This window comes from Gavialis gangeticus, unplaced genomic scaffold (genome assembly GCF_001723915.1).
Source record: "Gavialis gangeticus isolate Ggan-Ray unplaced genomic scaffold, GavGan_comp1, whole genome shotgun sequence".
Taxonomy (NCBI): Eukaryota; Metazoa; Chordata; order Crocodylia; family Gavialidae; genus Gavialis; species Gavialis gangeticus.
In genome coordinates, this window is record NW_017729034.1 from 84,943,543 (window position 1) to 84,960,520 (window position 16,978).

Sequence of the window (16,978 nt, forward strand, 5' to 3'; positions counted from 1 at the left end):
TTATTTCCAGCAGGATTGTTTTAATTAAAAAGAAACAAGAGGAAAGAAATCAAAGACTCTGCATAGCCCACACCTTTGTATAGCCCACAGCCATCCATCAAGTTTGTAAAAAACCCATGGACTATATGCGCAAAAATACGGTACTTCAGAAAATATCTACAGAAAATGAAGCATAAATGTTAAAGGACATCCCATCAGCGAAGTTCAACAAAACTGTGACTATTTACAGCAGTTGACATTCTGTCCTATGCAAGCAGGGCACAACAGCATACATAATAACAAATACTTATATCAGCTCAAGCCACAACATTTAGATTTGAATTTAGAACATCTACTAAGTTAGGAATTTGGGATTTTTTGGTTTTGTTTGTTTGTTGTATTAGTCTCATATACAGGGGTGAGAAGAGGACATGAATGACAGAAAAAACAAATACATCAAAATGCCCATGAGAATATAAACCTTTGAAAGGGAAATGAAATAGGAAAAGTGGTAATGAGTGGGAAAATGCAAAAATAAAGACAAGGAAATGTAGGAGAGAGAAAGACAAACAGATAATTCTGAATAGACCTGGATATTAGTCTACACATTAAGCACTGATTAAAGTTCCTGTTTGAACATGATTTTCTTTTAACTATCTGAAATAACTAGCAATGGTCTAAATACTTTTTCAGTCTTGCTTTTATAAATTTAATACTGGCATGTGCAAGTTTCTAAAACAGACTCTTTTTTTTCTTTTTTGGTTAACCACACTTGTTGCAAACACTTAAGTAGCAAGTTCTCAAAGCACTGGTTATCAATAGCATATGTCTACATCATAAAATATCTGCAAAATAAAGCACCCTATTATAAGAGTTACAACGGTCTTAGCTTGTATATGAAAAATGTGTTAGCACAGCATACAAACCTTCAAATATCTATTGTATATTTGTAACAATGCTATATAAAACATGATTGGAACATAAAAATATTCATAGTATATTTATAAGACAGTCTTCCAGTGGCAGTTATTAGACACTACATTTCACACATACTATGCACACACATACATGACACAAACACACACACACTCTCCTGCTTCTACAATGAATTTGATGACCCACAGTAAAGAATTGCCTTCCGTTTAAAGTAGTAATTGTTGCTATAAATATACAATTATTTTTCTCATGTATGTGTTTCCAGAGTAACACAAAGAAACAATGTAATCACATGGCAAATATATTGTATTATGAAAGGTTAGTTGGTAAATATTGGTTTGCTACAGTAAATGTAGTGTAACAGTTTAGCCACATGGCTTGCAATCTTACACAAAAGGGCAGATTTTTAAAGTCCTCAGCACATTACAAGTACTACAGCAAAGGCTCTTTCCACCAGACCTCTTGAGTCTTCATCACAAAAAGTAAAAATCACAATTATCTTGGCCCCTTTTCAAAATCAGCACAAGAAAAAATCTAATGTGAGGAGCTGATTGTTCTAATAGAACTCCTTTAAAATTGTGCCTGTGGGTTATTGTCGCTGCTCACCCACAAACACGCATTGGTGTACTTTCTTCCAGTCACAAAGCCATAAGCTCTTATACACAGATCCCGTCACCTCTCCCTGCCACCCTCTGCCCTTCCAGCTCCTGCACCAGACGAAGTTTACAGCCATGAGATGTGTTGATGACTTATTTATGGTTGCATTTCAAGAGTCCTTTTCAATCAAGCATTGCCGAGAGTGTGTTGTGTGTGTTTATGTTTATTCATTTTTTTTGCTATAGAAGTTGATTATTAAGGTTTGTGCTTTGTCAGAATTTTTTATCCTCCTCTCAAAATACAAGACTTCCATTATTATTTTTAATAGCTAAAGAATTTGAGCCCTCAAATGGATCTTTTTTTGTGTGCAGGAAACAGTTTTTGACCCACCGTATGTGACATCACATTCTGCTCTCTCTCACATAAGTTGGTGCTTTTTTCCCCCCCAAGTAACTTAGAGTTGACAGCAGCCAAAGTTGTCCTGGTTCACATCTTGATGTGGGCCTCCCATTCTACAGGGTGGATGAGCTTTGCTTGTAATCTCTCAAAATGACCGAAGCATAGGTCATGTCTGGAGGGGTGCAGAGCACTGACTCTGACACAGGGGAGCTGGGCACAGAACTGCCTGAAGCCACTGAATCTCGGAAAGGTGATGGGGGCGTCAGTGCTGGCGAGTCTTCGAGAGTCAGTTTGCTGGTTGCTTGCTCTTCCTCTTCATCCTCTGGGTTATCTGGCCTCTCATACACATATCCCTGAATAAGCTTAAGCTTCTCGCTTTCTGCCTCCTCAGCTGGAGGTGAGACCGGCTCTTCGCTGAAAGCAGCCATCTGGAGAGGAAGTGCCTGCTGCTGCTGCTGTAGCAGCAGTGGAGGTGGGTAGAGGGGCTTCACTCCATTCCCAGCATTAGGCACAGGGATAACAGAGTTGAAGTCAGGAATGCCAGTGGCTAACTTGTTGACCACACCTTGCAGCTGCTCCATAATGGACTTCTGCTGTGGGGGCAGGCTTTTGGGGGTCTGTTCGGGTAAGAACAGGTGGGTCTCTTCTGCCGTTGCCTGGAGTGGGGGTGTCGTCATCACCCGTCTGTGCACCACCATGGAAGGGCTGCTGGGCTGGTTGAAGCGTGCTGGCTCATTCTCCTCTTCCTCCACCACATTGTATAGAGTCTTACTGCTGATGTCTGAAAAAGTCATGCTTTTGCTTTGGCCATGGTAGCTTTTAGTGAGGGGCTTGATCACCGCTGTCTGATTGCATCCTGACTCCTGGCTCTTCACATGCACTGAGAGTCTGTGCCACATGTGTTGCCCCTTGGGAACTTGTCTTCCACCTGGTTCAGACCATGACACAGACTTTCCATTAGAACTATGAATAAAATAAAGATGGGTTTATTTGCATTTACATTATGCACACATGTCCAATATAACAAACAAGCCTATAGAGTGCTTGACTGCTTCGCCTCATTAATCAATTCTCCTGCGTTTCAATGTCATCTCAGAAAGAAGCACAGGGAAATACAGTAAACAGAAACAACAATCTCTCTTAAAAGCAATTACCAGTTTTTAGATGAACCCAATTACTCTCCACTGGCTACCAACCCCGCAGCCAGCATAGAAAATAAAATGCTGAAAAAGGGTGTTGCAAAGGTCACTTGAAATTTGGGGGCTGCGGCTATTTTGGTTTACATCTAGATTTGTTCACTGTACCTTTCAAAGGGAATCACAGGCACAGCTCTAATTAATGCTGACTGCAGTTTACATGGAAGATTTCTGAAGTGTTGGGAACAAAACAATCCCACAGTCTTCACCCCTCAGCATTAAGCCAGGCAGTAGAAGCAACAACTAAATATTCTGTACCTCCCCTTAAACCACTCCCTGAACACAAACACATGCACATTTAGTCAGGCATCAAAAGTCATGAAGGGCTCCAAGGGCCTAGCAAGCAAAACACTGTTCAACTTCTATGACTCTCTGTTCTGTCATCTCCTTTCTACTTAAAAGCATAAAAATAAAAATGAAAAGTTTATGTTCACCGTTGTTTATTTACCCAACAGACTCCTTGTATGTTCAGGATGAAGAGGATTTAACTCCTCATCCTATGATACTGTATTGATTTTCAAGCTGGGAGACATGCTGGGATTGGAAATGGTTGGCTTATGTTGTCACAGGAGCAATATGATCATCCTGAACCAAATCCTCCCAGTTGTCATGCTGACAGGATGCCATTAAAATATGCTCCACTGGGCCTCTGGCTGAAGAAAAAATTCAGGGTAGGGGTCTCCATCCTTATTCTCATAAAGGGGTATCATGCAGGGAACCAAAGACCTGTGGTCTTCTGTCCCTCTGGCTCTGCACTGGCACTAGTGCTCGAGAGGAAGAACATCTCAGCTAATACAGCGTGACAGAACTGTGATCATTAAGCAAGAAATTCTCAGAGTAGTAGGAAACCTGGTGGGAGTAGCTCAAAGTCATTATGCACTCCTACTTGGAAGCAAGCTCAGGGGGAGGAGAAAGCTGTAAGATTTCTGCACATGGAGCTCCTTTGTCTCAGGCATTCTTACATCAAGAGGTGGGAAAAAGCAGGGGTTCAACCCTCAAAATCTGTGATTCCATTAGTGATTCAAAGCAATCCATATGGAAAGCTAGTACCACCTCCAGATCTACCCGTGGCTTTCCCACAGCTCTGTCACAACAGTTCTGAGTCAGGCTGACAGGGTTTCCCCTCCTAGCTCCTGCCCCTGCCATACTATCCTAAGTGTTTTGCTCCTCTCTGGTGAAGATTTCTCCCCATGACAGTCAAAGCCTGTGAGGATTACAGTTGGCATAACGATGGCAACTTTGCAGCAACTGCAAGAAATGGGGGCAAAATGTAACCCTGTCAATTTAGGGCAGAAAGAAGAAACTGACAAAATGACACAACATTTTCTATCTAGGTGCAAAAATTAGGGGGAAAAAAGTAGACTTTGAGGTAGATCCAAGCTGTGAAGTTCAGCTGCAGAACCAAACTTCCCCAGAAGGAGGGTGTCTTGCCTCCAGGCTCACAATGAACTAAGGGGCCAAGCACAAAGTTTTTCTCTCCCCACAGTACAGAACTTCTTGGAGCTAGAATTTTGCCGAAGGGAAAAAAGGAAATTATGGACAGCCAAAGAAAGCAACAGTTACGTTACAGTAATCAATGAAAAGATAAGAATAAGGATTTAAAATATTTTGCAGACTCTCTCAGTTTTGATCTAAGTGATCTGTTTTATCACATTTTGCTGTAAAGATAAGCAAGTCCAATAACTGCAAATGTTTGTAGCAAAAGGTTTCATATCCATAAAAGTAACATTTCAATATGCAAGGATTTACAAAACTCTTCCCACAGAAAAAAATAATTCGCCTTTTCTTTAAGGGATTCTCTATAGTATGCATACACTGCATTCTGCACGGCGATTTAATACCTTCGACCACTGTAAGAAGAATTTTCTGGAAGTCTATCATTCTGATCTGACTTTTCTCAAGACTACTAGATTTTATCACTAAGTCTGCCCCCTCTCCCCCACACCCCTTGGTATCTCTTCTCATCTTTCCTATTCTCAAACCAGCAACTTAGCCTCCACCTGATTCTGCATGCAAGATCTTGCGTTTTACGTTAAAGGCAAAGTGCCTCTGTAGCTCTATCTTCATTTGCCTTTTTCTCCCGTTCCACTCATTTACCTTCCCCACTCACACTCTCTCTCCTGTTTTCTAATAGGGCTCCTAAATAAAAGTTACATCTTTTATCTATAAAATCTCCAGAATCTGCTTAAATACCCAAATCATCAATTATGCTATAATCAAGCTAACCTATTCCCCCAACATCTGTTACAACTGCTCACTCACAAAACTTACTTCAAATTCTTAGCTCTAGATGAAATCCTCATGTTAGAGAAGACAATGAGAGTTTTGCCATTGCCTTCAATAAGTCATGGTTGCACCCTCATGATCATGTTAATTTTGTTAGTTAAGTAACTTTAAAAAATAACATTATTCTTTTGAAGAACTGCATCTATGTTCTCTCTCCTACTTCCTTCAATCTCCCCCCCATTATTTTCTTTTCTTTACTTTCTTCAGTGTGTCAATATTCAGTTAGCTTATTAATAATTCATATTTGATAGAGAATTATTATGACAACATGAAATTACTGTGTGAGCTCTGTTGCTTAGAATTCAGATGGGAAGCTAACAGGAAGTAAGATGCAGGTTAACACATCCAGCCAGAACAAATAACATGAAAAGGAATGGTCACTTACTTCAAAACAAAGACCAAAGTCCTTGGCTGGAGTCATTTGGAATAACCCAAATTGTCAAGATGGGGCTGTGAGACAGCAACTAAGCAACTATACCATTCAAGTTATAAATAAGTACAGGAGAAATAGGAACCTAGGTTGTTCATTTACAAGAAAGAGTACTATCCTGAATACATCTGGCATAGTCATGTCCTACAAGACTGTCCTACCCCTCTTTTGGGGCTTTTTTTGTGGAAGAGGTCAAAATAATCTGAAATGTATAGCTGTGAGAGGTGAAACACCTATGACGCCTCTGAGAAAGGAGGAGGGAAAGAGTCATAGTTTCATAGTTGGTAGGGTCGGAAGGGGCCTAAGCAGATCATCTGGTCCGACCCCCTGCCATAAGCAGGAAAGGATGCTGAGGTCAAATGACCCCAGCTTGGTGGTTGCCTAGCCTCTTTTTGAAGACTCCCAGGGTAGGGGCAAGCACCACTTCCCTAGGAAGTTGGTTCCAGCTCCTAGCCACCCTGACTGTGAAGTACTGCTTCCTGATGCATAGCCTGAATCTACCCTCAGTCAACTTATGGCCATTGTTCCTTGTTACCCCTGATAGTGCTCGGGGCAACAGGGACTCTCCCATTGCCTCCTGGTCCCCCTTGACAAGTTTATAGATGGCCACCAGATCCCCTCTCAGCCTTCTCTTATGGAGGCTGAACGGGTACAGGTCCTGTAGCCTCTCCTCATAGGGCCTGCCCTGCTGCCCCCTGATCATGTGAGTGGCCCTCCTCTGGACCCTCTCCATGCTGTCCACATCCCTCCTGAAGTGTGGCGCCCAGAACTGGATGCAGTACTCCAACTGTGGCCTGACCAGTGTCACGTACAGGGGGAGAATCACCTCCTTGGACCTGCTCATGATGCATCTATGGGTGCATGACAAGGTATGGTTGGCCTCCTTGACCGCGTCCCCACATTGGTGGCCCATGTTCATTTTGGAATCAATAATGACTCCGAGTTCCTTGTCTGCCTCTGTGCTGACAAGAAGGGAGTTCCCTAGCCTGTAGGTATGCTGCTGGCTCTTCTTCCGCATGTGCAACACCTTGCACTTGTCCATACTGAAACCCATCCTATTCTCATCCGCCCACCTCTGTAACCTGTTGAGATCTAGTTGTAGCATGTCCCTCTCTTCTAGCGTGCTCACTTCTCCCCACATCTTAGTGTTGTCTGCAAACTTGAACAAGGTGCTTTTCACTCCCTCGTCCAAATCACCGATGAAGATATTGAACAGCGTGGGCCTGAGGGCCGAGCCCTGGGGAACCCCACTGCCCACATCCCTCCAGGTAAAAAATGACCCATCCACCACCACTCTCTGGGTGCGGCCCTCCAGCCAATTTGTGACCCATCTGACTGTGTAGGCGTTGACACCACAGGCGCCTAATTTTTGAATGAGGATGGGGTGAGAGTGTCGAAGACCTTCCTAAAGTCCAGGAAGACTATGTCCACCGCGACACCTGTGTCCAAGGCTTTTGTGACTTGGTCACAGAAGGCCACCAGGTTGGTCTGACAGGACCTGCCTCTAATGAACCTGTGTTGATTGCCCCTAAGCATAAACTCCCCTGCTGGCTCCTTGCAGATGTGCTCCTGGATAATTTTCTCAAAGAGCTTCCCCAGGACCGAGGTAAGACTAACAGGCCTATAGTTTCCTGGGTCCTCTTTCCTCCCTTTTTTGAAAATAGGGACCACATTAGCCCTTTTCCAGTCATCAGGCACCTCACCAGACCACCCCGAGGGCTCGTAAAGCTGTGCCAGGGATCCCGCAATGACCTCTGCCAATTCCCCAGTCAAACTACATGAGACTTAAATTTGCCTTAAACCTGAATTTAATTTTTTTCTGCTTTTTAACCAAGTATAGACTGTCCAGAAATGTGATAAAAAAATTAGTCTCCGGGAAATGGTGCCCTAATGATAGAGCATGGGTAGCCTCTGTCAGAAAGATGCAGGGTGATGTTTCACTCCATTATAGTGTAAGGACTATAGTGAAAGGACCACAGTCTCTGTGATGTACAAGACTCACCTAATGACAGAGTTCAAAAGAAGGTAAAGTGCCCCCCCTAAAAACTCTTCAGCCAGGAAGGACCCCATTTCTTTAGCCACAGGGAATCAGAAAGGGAGCAGTGGGTCTCTCCTCCCCACCTTGTGCTAGGAAGAGAGAAAAGCAGCAGGGGCACTGCTTTTATCTCTAAAGCAGGCCAGCAAAGAGAACCTTTCTTGAAGAAGCTGGCTGAGCACAAATCAAATCACTTGGCACAGGGGTGGGCAAAAAGCAGCCCGTGGGCTAGATGCGGCCCACCAGGCTATTCTATCTGGCCCACGGGGCCCCTAAAAAATTTAGAAAATTTATATTTATCTGCCCCTGGCTGCCTGTCATGCAGCCCTCAATGGATTAGCAAAATTCAGTAAGCGTCCCTCCACCCAAAATATCTGCCCGTCCCTGACTTAGCAGCAGCCTCATGTTAAATTTAGATTTCTCCCAGAAATTCCAGGCTGCTGTTGTGAAGCTTATCAGCTGACTCTGAAGAAACTGACTTCCCTTGACTGACTCTAGTCTCTAAACCAGTGGTTCTCAACATTTAAAGACTCAAGGCACCCCACCAAAACTGTTCTGAATTTAGCAGCACCCCAGTGGAGAACCACAGTGATAGAGGAAGACAAAAGAAATGCATTACTATTTTTTTTCTTACCAGTTTAGATTTCAATTTCTGTCAAATAAATAAAACTTACTGTGTTAAAGTATTTTTAAAAATATGATTACATAAAAACTTCTTTCACAATGAACCACACAGACGGAGCCTGGGCAGCTCTGCTCCTTCCCAGCCTCTCTTCCAAACCAGGGCTTCCTGTGCTACTTGTGTGGGACCAGGCAAGTGCACAGTATAGATCAGCTCAGATCAGCAAGACAATCTGTGGCACAGTCCAGGTCTGCCTCCTTCAGCCAGTGGAGCAGCAGTCATGGTGTTGGCAGGAACAGCCCTTATCAGAGATGACAGCACTGCAGGCAGGGCCTAAAGGGACGTGCATACTTACCTTTTAAACCTATCTTTGTGATCATTGTGGTGGCTTAACTGTGGCACCTGCCTACAAAGTGCACATGCCTTTCATATGGGGCCCTGCTACACATTCAAATTGAAACCTCATAAAAACCAGCTACAGAGTTGTTACAAATTTTCAGCACTAACTTTGTAGTTACTTGGCTCTTTTTATACCAGAGTGATTTTTATGGTGTGATAATTACTTTTCACTTGTGGCTAGTCTAAACTTATTGTGTGATTAACCAGTTCATTTTTGTGATAACTGCTTTGCACTTGTGACCAGTCTAAACTTAGACTATTGCTTCTGACTTTATGTGCCCTGACATAGTGGGACCATTGGGTTCCTGCTCTTCTCCCTGAGCGATATGTATTTTTATTCCCTTCCCACCCTTAAAGGGACAGTGCTGTTGCTAGCTTGGCCCACCGTGGTTCATGTGCCCAAGTAGTCCCAGAGCATGAGTGGATAGGGAATAGGCTGGGGTCTTGGCTGGCTCACTGCTGCCCACTTGGACTTCTGTGGCTCTAGCACCTTAGATCATTTAAAGGAGCAGCCTGCTGAAAAGTCATATTCTATAAACAAACAAAAGAAATAAAGGCTGCTGTCCTTCCCTGCAACTAAAACAGCAAATCAGAAACATGAGGTTTGATTTCCTCTGCGTGGTATCAGCCAGTTAAGAACCACTGCTGTTAGCTGTTGTGACAAGTGGCAACTCTTGGGTCTCACGTCAGCCCACCCACCTGTCTCTATGGGCAATCTGCCGAATCCTGCCTGCCATGATTTTGTTGTTTCCATACACGGATGGTGCATGCAGGAGACTGCCCATTGCTGCCCCGATGCCAGGGGGCATTATCTGCAGCTCTGACCTCCCCTATACTGCAGCCCATGCCTCGCAGATGGCATCCAGATTAATATTACTCCCAGTCTGAGACCGGAGCAAACTGAGTCCAAAGTTGGGCTCCACACACACACACATTTACACCTCCCCTCTCACAGGAGGCCTCTTCCACTCTGCCCCTCTCTCACTGGGGCCTCTGGCATACTGCCCATTACTGGGCCACACTCCACTGCCCTGCTTATCCTTGAGAGGCTCCTCTTGGGCCATCAGGCTTCGGTACTCTCATACTGGCCTTGCCATGCAGAACCTTTGGTTCCCGTGAGTTCCCCTACTCTATGTGGGTGGGCCTTATGCTAAACCCCAGGCTAATTCTGCCCCAAGTCTCTCACCGGAAACAACTTCTCACGACCCTTGTGCTGTCCTTCAAGCTTACTCCCATTTGACCCTACTCATTGTGCCCATTGGGCTGTCCTTCAGGCCTACTGGCACTTCAGCCCTACTCAGTGCAGGGGCCTCCCACTGCTCTCCATACTACCCCCTCTGGGGTCTCTGGGACCTCATATCCCTGATGGGCTCAGGCACCTACACGTGGACATACCCAACCCCCAACTACTTCCCCAGCTGCCTCCAAAACCCACCCGAAGATGGGGGCTGGGGTTAAGGCACCCCTCCTTGCTTTTCACTGGGGAGGTAATTGGCCTGGCATTTCCTGGGGGCTTCTACGCCACCAGAAGCCCCACCAGGCCACCCTTCCCCAGCAGGGTGCAGTTTTAGGTCATGCCCAGGAGCCTCCAAACCATTCCCATAAGCTCCTGTCTTTACCTCCAAGGTTGTTCCTGCTGCAGCTCAGCAAGGAAATGTTTCTGCCTTTCCTGGCTGCAACAAACTGCAGCCTTTCTATGCTTTGTTCAAAATGGCTGCCTTCATCAGGCACTTGTAGCTGCCTGCCTCTGCCCTTAAAGTGGCAGGCACCCAAAGGTGTCCTGCCATAGCTGTACTGTTGCATGTATGGCTGACGAAAAGAAAAATAATCAAATGTACTTATTATTTGGCTCTCATTAAGTGCAAAATTACCACCAACTCTTTCAGGAATGTGTTCTCCTGTTGAGTCCCAACTTTTATAAAAGTTTGATGATGGCAAGGCCTACGAATCAGAAACAGAATTAGAGGATCCATATCTAGGACCAAGGTGTTTATCTGCTGAGATGCCTGAGGGGCCCAATCCAGGCGACACTCTCAGAGCACATCTGACACACATTGATGAACTGGACCCTTCGCAAAATGTAGTGCTGCTCCAGGTACTGCAGATTGTAACTTTTAGGTGCCTTTATTGGATCTCTCCTTTGCCTTGGTTATTACATACATAATAATTCTCTAAATTACAGGTATTGTAAGGATAAATTTCTGAATGGTTTTGAGATGCCTGGATGCCATGATGGGAAACCAGATAGGCAGCTATATAGATAAATGGGTTGTTACCTGGGTAACTGCCTACTTACCTGTGTGACTCTGTTATAGCTTCTATCAGTTAATGCACTTGACCATAAGCCCACTCACTTTAAAGGAAGAGGCTGATAGGCAAGGTATTTTCTGTATCATTTGGAATTCACCTGCCGTCTTCACAAAATACACCAAACCACACAGTGGGTGCGCCTACATGTTCATTAATGCACTTTTGTTACTGCTACTCTAATATGAGGTACTACATAAATGCACATTAGGCTGCCCTAATGCGCTGTAGCAAAAGCGAACACGTTTTTAATGATGCTTAATGTGCTGTAGACTAATTGTACATTAGCATATTAGCACTATTTTTGACATGATGCTTTAATGCACAGTAGAATAGGCTAATGTGCATTAAAGTGCATGTGTAGCTGCATCCACTGAGTATCTGTTTACCTCTTCAAACACTCGCAAAAGGAGCAAGAATTCTGGTATGACACATATGGATATATTTGCTCTAGGTCTGGTACTGTTAGATAGGATTGATTCATTACTGATGTACAGAAAATTCCATAACTTGTTGGAGGACTCTTCAAAGTAGCAGAGAAAGACATAAGAAGAACCATGGGGTGGAATATGAAGCCAATTAAATTTACTCTAAGAAATAAGAGCACACTTTTTTTATTAATTGATCATGATTAACCACTGGAACAAGCTACCAAGGGAAATGGTGGATTTTCCAGTGTTCATTGTCATTAAAGTAAGACTGGGTATTTTCTAAAAGATATGCATTAGCCAAATATTCTTTAACTTGGGATGAATACAAATTTAACCGGGTGAAATTTAATAGTCTTTAATAGTCAGGAAGTCAAATGAAATAAGCTAATGGGTCTCTTTTATTAACTAAATTTTGAATGAATTTTTCATAGATTTCATAGGTTTCTAGGGTCAGAAGAGATTAGATCATCGAGTCTGACCCCCTGCTCTGGGCAGGAAAGAGCGCTGGGGTCAAGTAACCCCAGTCAGGTTCTTGTCTCATCTCCTTTTGAACACCTCCAAGGCAGGGGAAAGCACCACCTCCCTTGGAAGCCCATTTCATATTTTGGCAACCCTCACCATAAAGAATTTCTTCCTCATGTCCAGTCTAAATCTACTCTCCTTCAGGTTATGGCCATTGTTTCTAGTAACTCTGAGAGGCGCCCTGGTAAAGAGAGCATCCCCTGTTCCCTGCTGACCCCCTCTCCGCCAAAAATGATTTTGTTAACAGCCACAAGATCTCTTCTCTTGCAGAGGCTGAAGAGATTCAGGTCCCTCAAGCTGTCTTCAAAGGATCTTACGTGCAGGCCCTCAACCATACGAGCAGCCCTCCTCTGAACCCTTCCAGGTTATCCATATCCCTCTTGAAGTGCAGTGCCCAAAACTGGACGCAGTACTCCAAATGTGGCCTGGCCATTGCTGCATAGAGGAGAAGTATCACCTCCCTAGACCTGTTTGTGGTGGACCTACTAATGCAGGAAAGAGCATGCTTAGCCTTACTTACTATCTCGTCACATTGGTGACTCATGTTCATTTTTGCATCAACTAGAACTCTGCGATCCCTTTCCACTGCTGTGCTACTTAGAATGGTATTTTCCAGTCTTTCTCCCCAGGCGCAGCACTTTCCACTTATCTTTGTTAAAATACATCCTATTCTGATCTGCCCACTTCCCCACTTTTATGCAAGCTGAGACAGGACTGAATAATCATCAGTCAATAGAAGACCCAAACCAAAACCCTGGATACCAAGCCCTGCTCTGTTTTCAATTCCCTGTCTCACCATCATTTCAGAAGATGAATCTCAGCTACTTCTCAGGAATTAAGTGGAAGTATCTTTGTTGTAGAGTCAGAGGTCAGCAAGAGGTCTGACCAATTTTAGCACTGAGCTAACTCTGTTGTAAGGGAAAAATGCTCCTCAATGACAGTACCACAAAAAGGTTTGTACAAAGGCTATAACTATGTGGACAACATGGAAAGGGTCCAGAGGAGGGCCACCCGCATGATCCGGGGACAACAGGGCAGACCCTACAGTGAGAGACTGCAGGACCTGAACCTATTCAGCCTCCACAAGAGAAGGCTGAGGGGGGACCTGGTGACAGTCTATAGACTCACTAGGGGGGACCAGAAGGGTTTGGGGGAGACGCTGTTTCCCCTAGCGCCCGCTGGCATAACAAGAAGCAATGGGCACAAGTTGATGGAGAGGAGGTATAGATTGGACATCCGCAAAAACTACTTCACAGTTAGGGCGGCTAGGAGCTGGAACCAACTTCCAAGGGAAGTGGTGCTGGCCCCTACCCTGGGGGTCTTTAAGAAGAGGCTGGATGCCTACCTGGCTGGACTCATTTGAGTCCCGTTTCTCTTTTTGGGGTTTTTTGTTGTTCTCCCGCCCTGGCGGGGGGTCGGGCTAGAAGATCTACTAGGTCCCTTCCGACCCTTAATCTATGAATCTATGAAACTACACCCTTCACATAACCATCACTGCAAAAGCAAAACAAAAATACTAACTCCAAAGTCAACTCCTGTTACAAGTCCCTCCTTGGCCCAAATACCTCTTACTTGTGGATCCCATTCAAGAAAGCAGCTTCCACTCTCCCAAGTAGCCTAACATTTAATTATCCATAAAAATTGGATACCTTGGCTGCTGACAATGAAGTCATAGACTTGGAATGAGAGGTCTGGAGGGGAGACTACTACTCTTTTATTCCCAATGATGCCAAGCAGGCCTGACCCTAAAATCTATCCCAAGAGAAGAGGCCTTGGGTACATCTACATTGCAATTACATAAGTGTTTGCTGTGCAGTGTGATGCAGAGACATCCATATTTGACTTGAAACTCACTAGATTGCCAGGCGTGAGCCTGCTACCAGTACCTGTGCTAGCTTATTTGTACTCAGCATTAGCATCTCCATACCAGGGTGCACTGCAATCACTTCTGTGCAGAGGCGTAAGAATGAGACCAGGTGCCCAGGGCCGCTGCTACACACAGGCAGAGCTGTGACTTCTGGTTGTTGCCACTGCAGGGATTATGACAGTGCAGCCTCAGCAGTAGTCATTTTTTTCCATTCCCCATCACCCCCAAGTGGCGCCCATGGCAGCTGCTCCAGTTCCCCTGCTAAGTTATGCCACTGTTTCTATGCCTACAGTATAGCCATACCCAACACTTCTTCCATTAGGCTTGCTTTTACAGTCAAGACCAAGCTGCTATCAACAGGGATAAAAAGGACACTAGTCTCCTTTCCAAAACTCTCATTCCACCCTGCCTACCAAAAACCTTAGTCTCTCGTGGCTTCTAATTAACAATCTGCAGTTGTCAGCTCTAACCTAATAGGTCACTTCTGTTAAGCACTTCCCTGCCAGACTTCTCTCAGCCCAGTGATAGGGTTTGAGCTCATCATGACTCACCCAAGAATGAGATAGATTCAGCCCATCACAATCCAACTATACTACACTTAGGCCTTTGCTGATAAATATTATTTATTATTACCAAGAGGTAATAGTCCTATGCACTTTCTAGCTCAGGGATGAAAGGATGTCACAACAATTTCTTGCTGCCTGACTAGTTCTCTCTGTGGTGCTGTATAATTAGAACAAAGTTTAACCTTATATTGGTCTTTTGCTAAAGTTTGGTCATTGAAAATATCTTTTTCTGTTCCTATTTTTTAGGGCAAAATTTCCTTGTACATGGGAGATTTAATAGTCTAAGTAAATTAAAGGACTATTTAAAATGCTTCTTTGAGACTAGTTTATTAAAAACAGTTACATACAAAATGTAACTAAACAGAAGTGGCTCAGTCTGCAGTTAAATGGCTATACTACCATAGGGACATTTACCACAGAGCAGTGAACCTGTTCCAAGTTTCTAATCTGTTGTAGCTCACCATAGTTTGTCTGTTTGCTAGGGACAGACATTCAAAAAGCCAAGGCCTAAATTGATTCAATCTTTGCAGGTTAGTCTAACATGCTTAGGTTGAACCGATTTGCAACTGCACAGACTTTCCCTCTGGACTGAGGACATGCAGCTACATGCCTGAAGTTGCTCAGGCCAGGAGCCAGGGGATGCTAGAGTGCCCTCAGCTGTAGGGAAGTAGTGCTGGAGGGAGTGTGGCCAGTCAGGACAGTAGCCTTGGCTGAACTGGTCAGAGAAGGGTTCAATTCCCCCTTCCCTGTCCCACTGGAAGGGACCCAAGCCAAGTCTGCCAGGTGCTCCCCACTCGCTGCTGCAGGTGGGCCTGCATGGCCCCCGAGGCAGAGGGGGCAGGGAGCGGTTATTTCCCTCTCTACCCCCACTTCCCCTGCCGGACCACAGCCAGGTTTGCCTGCCCTGATCGCCGCTGCTGCCACTCACTCCTTGCTTGGGACAAGTGGCAGAACAAGCCCCTCCTGGCCCTTTGCCAGATGCTGAATGGAGGGGGAATAACCCTTCTCCCTGCCCCCTGCCTAAGGGGCCCTGCTATCTGATGTCTGGCCCATACCCTGCCTGGCTACTTCAGCAGTGACAGGGCAGGCCTCTTGTTGGGGCAGAAGCTCCTGTCATGGTGTCGGTCACCCTTCCTGGTGAGGGGCCATGATGCAGGGCAGGCAGAGCCACAGCAGACTGTGCACGGCAGCACCAGGGCTTGGAGTAGGCCAGAGCCTCTCCCCAGCACCACCAATACTGCTGCCATGTTCCACAGCAGCTTTCCCCACCCTGCAGCGTCACCACCTGCTGGGCAGAGGCTCCCACTTCAGGAAACTGTCACAGTTGCAGGGGGGCAGGGCCAGCCCTACTGAGCTGGAGCAGAGCACCCAGCCCAGCCCTGAGAGCTTGCTGGGATGCTGAGGGACTGTGATTTAACTTAAACCAGGAAAGTGTCTGGGACAGACATTGCATGAACTGGTTTAAGCTTGATCAGTTAGCCTGATACTGTATTCAACTAGGTGTAACCCAGGCGGTACTCCAAGAGGTACCCCCTCTCCAATTGAAGGGATCAAAGCAGGTGCACAAGCGCTGTGGGAGGTGTAGGGACTCTCCTCCCCCTATAGAGCAGAGCCAGACTACCAATGGGGACTTAACCATATGTCTTTTAATACTGGGAACGTAACAGGCATAAATCAGAGGGTATAGTGGACACTACAATGCCCCAAGGGGGCAGGATTCAACAAAGGTTAGACACTTACAATCATTGACAAGAAGACAGGGTTAACAAAATATAAAACATGAATAGCAGAACAAACAATACGCATTGGTGAAATATGAAAAAGGCACAAAATGCAAAATGTCAAACGACAAGGAAATATAGGGCCTTGGTACCTGGATGGGGAGAAAGGGGGGAAAACACAATAGCTCCTTTCCACTGCAAGAAGATTTACTTTTTGTTACCTCACTCACCCCAGCTGGGATGTGAACCCAGATCCACCACATGGTAGGCAAGAACACTGCCACACAGCCAGCACTACTCTGGCCTGCTAGGGGTTTTGACCTTCTCAGAGCCCTGGCCTCACCTTGAGCTGCCTGACCTCTAATTGGAGGAGCTGGAAACCTCCCAGGTCACTGCTCAGATCCTTGCTGGAGAGGATGGGAGCCTCTCCTACTGGCTGCAGCCTCTCCCAGGGGAGCTTGGAGCCCAGTGGGGAGCCTCTCCAGCCAGCTGCATGCCATGCTGCTGAGGGTCCCACTGCTGCCTGCAGATCCTGCTGTTTCAGGCTCTTCTGAGGTACTGCTCCTGCCCCGCTGGCTCAGCTCTATGAAGCTCCTTCCTTGTTGTCCCTTGCTGGTCTCTCCTGAGTCAGCCCATGCTGCCCTTTTTATCCCCCTCCAGGTGACCCAAGGGGCCAATCAGGGGA